The following is a 9,507-nucleotide window of genomic DNA, read 5'->3' on the forward strand; positions in this document are numbered from 1 at the left end:
TAAACTCAATAATATCTCTCTGGAAATAAATGTAAAAATATCAATGTCAATAAAAATGCATAATATACCTGACATGAAAGTGCAGCGTGAAGGATATGAATAACAAATGTAGCCTGTCATTTGTTTACATTGCAAAGGTGTTTTTGTTGTTTAGTAGCAGTAATATGCAGTTATTAGCCATGTCCACAGTATTTTTTGTTGGTTTTCATGAGACCCCCCTTGAAAAGACCAGGACCCCCATTGCCCCCCCAATCAAAATTGTCTGGAGCCGCCACTGGTCGCAGGAGTAACCAAAAATAACCAAAGGAGGGAACAGAAGTGTCCAAAATAAACAGGGGATATTGTGTCATTGTAGTGCTGCGGAGTATGTGAAGGGCAGGTAGGGTTCAAGAAATAAGGGTCCAGGTAAGGGGCAGAGTCTGGCGACTGCACGTGCTTCCCTCTTCGGTCTGGGACCGACCAGACTCTTGAGTAAAGGTGCACTTGGCATTTAAACAGCGGCAGTGATGAGGCTCCAATCACATCAGGTGTGCCCCATATCCTGCCACCAGCCCTGGCTCTTCCAGCACCCCTCCTCTCTCACGCACCCACTCCTGTCTGGATTCTGGTGAAGGGTGGCGATTAAGGAACGGGGTGAAAATGATAAATAGGGGGGAGACAGCCGACTCGTCAGAGGAGATAGGGAGTGAATAGAGGCCAGATAAGCCAGATAGTGATAGAGGTCATGAAAGATTGGATATTGATAATACACGATAGGCTGGATAGAGGCCATGACAGGAAAGACAGTGATAGAGCCCGGATAGGTCATATTAAGAGTTGGGCCACAATAAGCCACAGTGGGAACAGCCCCGATTGGCCTTAATGAAGCCAGAAAAGCCACAAGGAAATAACTAGATAGGCAGCCGAATGAGATGCTTCGATGGACACAGTGAGAAGCCATGAAGTGTTAGGAGGAATGCCTAGCTATAGTGAGGAAAGCCATGAAGATACAATGTAGTGAGAAATGCCACACAATAGGCAACAGAGGGGAAGGCCACAGAAATTGGCTGCAAGCAAAGAAGCATAAACAAGCTATAGATAGGAAACAGTGATAGAAGTTAGGAGTATTAGGTATTGCACCACCACCAGTAGTTTCTAATTGATTACCTTGAGAACTAGAAATTATTACCTTAGAATTTGAGATAGTTTGTGATTCAAGTCTTATGTAAGATTCAAAAGCAGGGGATGACCATCTACCCAGTAGCTTGATCGCTGTAGTTGGAACTTCACGTGGGCAGTGGTGGCTGCCCCAATCCTAAAATAATGGCCAGTGTATTGGAGCAGTGACAGATTACAGCTTTCTATACCAGTGGCTAAGTGAGAACTGAACCAGGCCTTAGTTACAGGTGCACCATAATACAGTTGTGTTCAAAATTATTCAACCCCCTAGAGATTGCAGTACTTTACAAATACAAGCTTTTCTGAAGATCCAGGATATAATAAGACTTGCATCTAAAACAGTTCACTTGCATATTAAAAGTGATATTGTCAATATATAATGAAATATATTTGAGTTATAAGATTTTTTTAATAATACTGCTATATCATAATTATTCAACCCCTATTCAACATTGCTGTTTTTAAATCACTTATTTGCATGGTGGGGAATAAAACAGTCTCAAAACACAATTAAGCCTTTAGAAACTCTATTAAAAAAAGAATTAGCTTGAGCTGTTACACATACAGTTTGGCCTATGCATGTATTGAAGTTGAGTAGCAAAAATGTCAACAGAGTTCTCACAAAAGCAAAAGAGAAGAAAGATTGTATTACTTTAGAAAGACTAAGGCTATATGAAGATTTCCAAGACATTGAAAGTTCCTAGAGACAGAGCTCTCAGCCTTATTCCTTAGCTTAAAGTGTGTTTTGAATATCTTTGAAAAAAAAATTATGAATAACTGACTGCCAGGTCAGTCTCCTCAGAATCAGCATGATCAAAGAGTAACGGACCCATCCCGAGAGCGTATCGGTCTCTGTCTTTACCTCCTCTTGGCTCAGCTGATCACAATATGATTTTAATGACTTCTGGATACATTCCCATTGTGAAGCAAGTGAAGAAAGAAATACAACATGTGAAAGAATAGACACCTTCTAATATTGAAGTTTGAAGGGGTGTTTAGATTGCACTGATTGGAATATGTTTTTAAATACATCTTCTGATTTGAACGATCAGGTGGTTACCATTTCTAAATATATCACTTTCTGTGTTGATTCTGTTATACCTAAGAAAAAAGATCACTCTGTATCCTAATAATAAACCTTGGATCACGAAGGAGTTAAAATGCATATTGAACGAGAAGAAGAGAATATTTTTTGTGGGGACCAATGAGGAGAAAAAAACAGATAAATAGGGAAGTAAAAAGAGCAATTAAAATCGCTAAAAATAATTATAAAAATAAGATTGAGGATGTGTTCATGCAAGGTAATCTTAAAGCTGCCTGGAAAGGAATTAAGAGTATGGATGCCTGTGAGTACATTAGTACCAAAGATCCACATTCCAAGTGGAAACATTGACAGTGATTTAATTCTATCCAATGAGTTTAATTACTTTTTTTCTCGTTTGGATACATCCTCGGTCATTGATGAGATAACCATTTTTAAAAAGACCTTGAGTATTTCTAATAATTTTAAAATCAATTTATCTAATATATCAAGACAGCTGAAGGCCACACCGCTTAACAAGACCCCAGGTCCAGATGGTATATGGTACACTGAAATACTGCGCTGACCAGCTCAGAGCAGTCCTCCAGTTACTTTTTCAATCGTCCTTAGATCAAGGGTTGGTACCTGATTTGTGGAAAAGTTCAATTATTGTACCGATACCTAAAAAAAACTAAACCAAATTCCTTGAAAGATTACCATCCAATCGCCTTGACCTCCTTAGTTATGAAGATTTTTGAAAAAGAGATCAAGAGGTATATAATGACAGTTTCTCGACCACTTTTAGATCCGCTGCAGTTTGCATATAACGCTGGAAGAGGCGTAGATGATGCAAAACTGTTCTTGATAAATACTCTTAGTCATCATCTGGAAAACAGCGGAGCTTTTGCACGGCTTTTGTTTGTAGATTTTTCATCTGCATTTAATCTTTTGCAACCTGTAACGTTGGGGCAAAAACTAATCAGTTAATTTTAATGATGGATTAGTTTTATGGATTATTAACTTTTTATCAAACAGACAACAAAGGGTTTGGATTAATGAGGTGTTATCAGATGTTGTAAATATCTCCACAAGTACCCCACAAGGGTGTGTGCTCTCTCCTATTTTGTTTATATTATATACACATGACTGTCAGAGTTTGCAAGATAATAGTTACTTGGTAAAATATGCAGATGATACTGTGTTGCTCTCCTTGCTTTCACATTCAGATCAGGAATATGGTTCTGTTTTGTACAATTTCATCTCTTGGTGCAGTAATATGAAACTAGATCTGAATGTCTCTAAAACTACAAGAGATGATTATTAATTTTAGCAGGAGGACATTAGCACTTCAACCACGGTTTAGCACGGTTTTGGACAACAAGTTAAAGTTTGATCAGAATTCTGAGATAATCATCAAAAAGTCAAATCAAAGATTGTTTGTGCTGAGACAACTCAATTATTATAATGTACAGAGTGTTATTCTTAAGTCTTTTTATAATTCATTTGTTGAAAGTATTTTGTCCTTTTCTTTTATTTGTTGGTTTTCTTCATTGTCTATAAAAAACAAAAATCGGTAGCAAGGTATTGTTAGCACGTGCTCTAAAATCATGGGTGTCCCCTTAAGAAGCCTTACTTCCTATTATGAACAGCAGGAGATGAGGATGGCACACAAAATATTAGGAGATAATACTCACCCGCTGCACTTGGATTTTGAGTGGATGCCCCTGGGGCGATGTTTAAGAGCAATTAAATGCTCTACTAATCATTATAAATTTACTTTTGTGCCTGAAGCAATACGGTTATGTAACACACACATAGGTGACTATTTTTTTATTTTTTTATTTTTTCTCTTCTTCTTTTGTTTTATGTGTTGTAATTGTATATGTCAAGTGTTTTATGTGAGGCACCATGTAATCTTAAATTAATTACCCCACGGGGATCAATAAAGCTCTAAACTAAACTAAAAAAAAAAATCATAGTGACATAATTGCATTATTTCATTATTATTAAGAACATAATTATGCACTTATGGTACCACTTAGCACCCCTAAGAACACCTGCTACCACGATGGAATACATTTTGTGAAGAGCCAACGAGACAGAAACTGAAGCTAATTTTTAGAAAATCGTTTAGTCATGGTATGTAGAGTTTTTAATTTGGGAGAGAAGCCTGCATTTTGACAGGGTAATGTACCCAGGAATTTAAGAGTTGATGGGCCCAGCATTTTTTATTTAGAGAGACACTAACATCATTGAACATCACCTGCTTTTGGGAAGAAGGAAAATCAATAAGCAAAAAAAATCATCCAAAATCAGACCAAAAAGTGCAGATGAGCTGAAGGCCAATGTCAAAGAAATCTGGGGTTCCATACCACCAAAGCAGTGCCACAAACTGATCACAACCATTCCACACAGAATTGAGGCAGTAATTAAGCAAAATTAGCTCCTACCAAATATTGAGGACATACCAGTAAATTAACATACTTTCCAGAAGGCAAAGAATTGGTCTCCTTATCAGTCTCAACGTCACCTTCGCTCTTCTCGGAATATGCTCCTAACCATCCCACGGTCTCGCTTGAGGCGTAGTGGAGACCGCGCGTTTTCTGTGGCGGCTCCTGCACTTTGGAATGTGTTGCCTCTATCCTTAAAAACCTCATCAGGCATGGATATTTTTAAAAAGGGATTGAAGACTTATTTATTTAATCAAGCCTTTGGCGTTTGATTAGGTCTGAGAACTGTGAGTGATTTATGGTTTGATTTTCTTGTGTCTTGTTTTTAATGTAACTTATTGTTGGTATGTATTTTAGAGTTAGTGATCAGCCTACTTATGGACAGCACTTTGGTCCATTCTAATGGTTTTGAAAGTGCTTTATAAATAAAAGTTGAGTTGAGTTGAGTCTCATGAAGTTTTCTAATTTGTTGAGATAAAATATTGTGAATTGGTTTTAGTTAAATCTGAGCCAAAATCATCACAATTAAAAGAACCAAAGATTTAAACTACTTCAGACTGTGTGCATTGAATTTTCACAATTTGAGTTGAATTACTGAAATAAATGAATTTTTCCACTACATTCTAATTTATTGAGATGCACCTGTAGATATGCCTAAGACCTTGATTAGTTCAGATGGGTTTTAATTAGAGTTGTAGCTAAACTCTGCAGGACAGTGGCCCTCCAGGACCAAGTTTTTACACCCCTGGAAAAAGAAATTAGACCACTTATAAATACAATTCATCATTAATAATCAATAGCCAAATAAATGCATATTTAAATTCCAAGTTCATATTTCATCTATATCATAAGTTCAGTACTCTTGACAGCATAATTGAAGTTTGAAGTTATTTTTTTTCTGTTTCAAAAGTAACACAGTACTGAGTTAACACAAAAAATATTAATATATTTCAATGAATTCAACAATATTAAAAAATTCTCTAAATTACAACCATAGCATAGACATACAGTACAGTGGAATGAACGGTGATATGTTAAATTAGATATGACTGAAGTATTTAATACTTGTTTATGGAATCTATTGATTGATTTTATCCTTAATTAATGTTCTTCAGCTATATTAAGAACAATTCAGGAATTGTTTGAGTAGACAAGGGCATATCATTTAGTAGGGACGCTAGAAACATGTTCCAATATCCACCAACTACTCAACTGTCCCTAAAAAAAAAAAAACATTCCACATTGTAGAAGCAATTTTTGAATGCACGTCTAAACTAAATTCCTAGGAGGGGCACAGATCAGCAGAGTTTATCTCAGAGTTGAAAAAAATACTATTTGAGGGCCCAATATGTTAATTCTATGATCAAATGAAAATGAAATCCTGTGATCAAGTCATTGACCTATGGAGCCTTTCTTGCTTGTAATGTCATAGTCAAGTATGATTATATAGTATATATATATAATTTACTATTTATATCGAAGTTTTGCTTTTTGCTTACAAAAAACCACGTCCATCAATCCATCCATTTTCCGAACCACTTCATCCTCTGTAGGGTCATGCTTGGCTGGAGCTATAGCATCTCTGTCCACAGAGGCAGGTGACATCTGAACAGATGGCCAGTCCATCACAGGGCTCACACACAAAGACAAACATTCACACATTCACTCACACCCATGGGAAATATTTCTGCTTCAACTATGTCACATGTCTCTGGATTGTGAGCGAAACCGGAGCACCTGGAGGAAACCTCCAGATCTACAAACCAATGTACCTGTGAGGAAACCCATGCACATACCAACTCCACACAAAAAGACCCCCCTCTCTCTCTTACTTTCTCTCCGAACAAATATAGCAAATATAACTACATGCCGTGTGTTCCCGATTGTCAGAAACTCAATCTCCAGGATATGAAGTGAAAAATCGAATAGTTTCTAGGCTGCTGTTTGTAAATTTATTTCCTGAAGTTAATTTCAATGCCTTTAAGCAAAATATAAAAGTCCACCACGAGTGGGTCTACATTTAAAAGGAGCCATATTTTCAAGTTGAAGACCCTGCCAACTGTTAAAAATCTGAATTCATAGAACAATTATAGAAAAACTGATATAATTTTAGATATATATAAAATATATATATATATATATATATATATAATATATATATATATATATATATATATATAATCTGGAAAAAGGCTATGAAACAAAGCACTTTTTCTCTTGTGTTGATTTTAGAGATTTCAATATACATTGTAAAAAATATATATTTATATATATTTATACATAATATAAAAATATTGGTGGATAAAAGATATGACAGATCTACATTTAATGACAAATCCCACACAACATCATCAGTTTTCAAGTCAAGTCATAACATATCAAACAAATTCCTCACTTCCTTTGGATAATAGGTTTGTGTGTGTGTGTGTGTGTGTGTGTGTGTGTGTGTGTGTTTATTAGTCACATTGAATTAATAAAAGCATATCAATCTTCTGTTTCCTGGAGAGACATGCATTACTCTGCGTCATATTTAGAGTTTCAGCGCGAGAGCGCCCTCTGGCCTTCAGATCGATACTGACAACTGATCACAGAACTGTGCTTCACTGACAGATACGCTTAACAATCACAGCTTTTGTGTATTTCGATTAATCCTGCACCCCTATTTAACATATTGACTTCATATTCAACATATCGACTTCATATTCAACATATCGAATATGGAGTCAACTATAAAGACAATTTTTTTTAGCAGATTTCTCACAACTTCAAAATGAGTTTAATGATCTGGAAATGTTTAAGACATCATGACAAAAAATTTATAACGATAATATAAAATACACAATAGACATATTTTTAACAATATAATTAAAATACACAAAATATACATGCATATTAGAATAATCTTAATAATAAAAGAAATAAACCTGTAACAAGATGTCTCAGTATATATTATATCAGGGACTATATCATCATTATTCTCAGGTATGATTTGTTGAACTTCTATATGAGTTAAAAGTATTTATTTTTTTCTCAGAAATTGTAACTGATTTAGGAGATTTCAAAACAAAAAGGCAATATAAAACATCGGTGGATTGCAGATAAAACATTAACTTAAAATCTGTGGACCCTTAAAAGGATGTGGGACCGTGGGTGTGCTTTCATTTATACAGTTCCTCCATGTTTTCCAGGCACCTCCCCCACATCATTATAGTCTGGAAAACAAGATTCAAATTAAATTAGCTAAAATGAGCAGAGCAATTCATCATTTAAAGAGTAATTACAAACACTAAATAAAAAAGATTAAGTGTGTGGTATAAGAAGTTTCAGTAGTGTGGTGTTTAATTATGACACTCCACTTTTCATTCTTCACATCATCAAACTTCTCTCTCCGAACATGCTTTGATAAATGTGGCTCATATTATATTACACTTGCAATTGCCTTTGCCAATATAATTTGAAGAAAATGAGAGAAAAATAATTCTAATTTAGAAAGGAATATTTTAAAATCCACACCTGTTTGAACTTTGAAGAACTGCTGTACAGTGACGACATCATCATAGTTTTCTGATAATTCTTCTTCAGTTAAATAATAGAAAATAAAATGCATTCATTAAAAGTACAAAATGTGGAGATGCACGGATTTCAATTTTCTTAGCCAAATCAGATTTCCATTTTTGTGCAGTGTGCCCAGCTGATGCCGATTTTTTGATGATTCTAATTATCTTTCTAAGAACTATAAGCACATCAACATAAAGATATATTTTTTAATGAAGATAGATAGATTAGCTCACATTATGTTTATTAAAAAAAAACAAATAAGATAAGGCATGCCATATACCACATGCTGTATTATTTGCAGCCTCATGCTGTGTGGATGTTTTTCAGCAGCAGGGACTGAGGGACACATCAGAGTAGAAGAAAAGCTCAATGCACAAAATACAGAGATAGCCTTAATGAAAACCCAGTTCAGAGCATTCAGAACTTAAGACTGGGCAGAAGGTTCACCTTCCAACAGGACAATGACCCTAAGCACACAGCAAGAGTGGCTTATAGACAACCCTGTGAATGTCCTTGAGTGGCCCATCAAATATTTCTGGAGGAACCTGAAAATGTGGATTTGCCCCATCCATCCTGACAGAGCTTGAGAGGTGAGGAGAAGAATGGCAGAAAATTGCCAAATGCTGATGAGTAAAGCTTTTTTCTACTGCATTATGCATCTATAACTTTCTCTGAGTTACTCATTTGTTTTGATTTATGCACAAGTCTATCCCTCACTCAGACAGACTGTGCAAGGTACATCTGCCACAATATCAATACTTTATCAGTCTCTTGTAACACTGAATGCAATAAATTCTCAATCAATCTAGTGTGATCATTTTTGGTGGCCAAGTTTCAGTGCTTCCCTGGTTGTTTTTTTGATTCAGGTTTTAATCAGGCTTCTTGTCCTGATTAAGGCAAGAAAAACGATCTCTTAAAAAAATTACTTGTTCCAGAAAAGCTTTAATCGAGCCCAATGGTTCCCCTACGGTTTACTTTGGCCTTACACATATTATGAATTGTGACCTTTGTGTTTTCTTCACTCACAGTGAAGAACTTCCATGACAACATTTACACGTGAATGTGAACGTAGCTGTAACGTCAAAATGGAAAAGCTTGTGGAGTCTGCAATACATGAGACTGGCCATTCACCGATGCGGGACAATCATGTGGAATATCAGCTGATTCCAGACCCTGTCCTGACAATCGGTGCATCTCCAGTTCACATGTATAATTAGAAACCATATAAATACTGTTTAAATATAGAAATAAATAACAGATGTAAACCTGTAGCATGATGTCTCCCACCAGCAGTGATCGCGTCATCATAATCCTCTGGTG

General features: G+C 35.8%; 1 long non-coding RNA gene across 1 annotated transcript; it reads right to left on the reverse strand.

The window, feature by feature from the left end:
* Positions 1-7,720: 7,720 nt before the first annotated feature.
* On the reverse strand, positions 7,721-9,507 carry LOC113068384 (uncharacterized). The gene is made up of 3 exons (XR_003279534.1): positions 9,454-9,507; positions 8,143-8,205; positions 7,721-7,841 (listed from the first exon to the last, which is right to left on the reverse strand). It is a non-coding gene; the product is annotated as an uncharacterized LOC113068384 (long non-coding RNA).

The sequence above is a fragment of the Carassius auratus genome, chromosome 4 (genome assembly GCF_003368295.1).
Source record: "Carassius auratus strain Wakin chromosome 4, ASM336829v1, whole genome shotgun sequence".
NCBI classification, from domain to species: domain Eukaryota; kingdom Metazoa; phylum Chordata; class Actinopteri; order Cypriniformes; family Cyprinidae; genus Carassius; species Carassius auratus.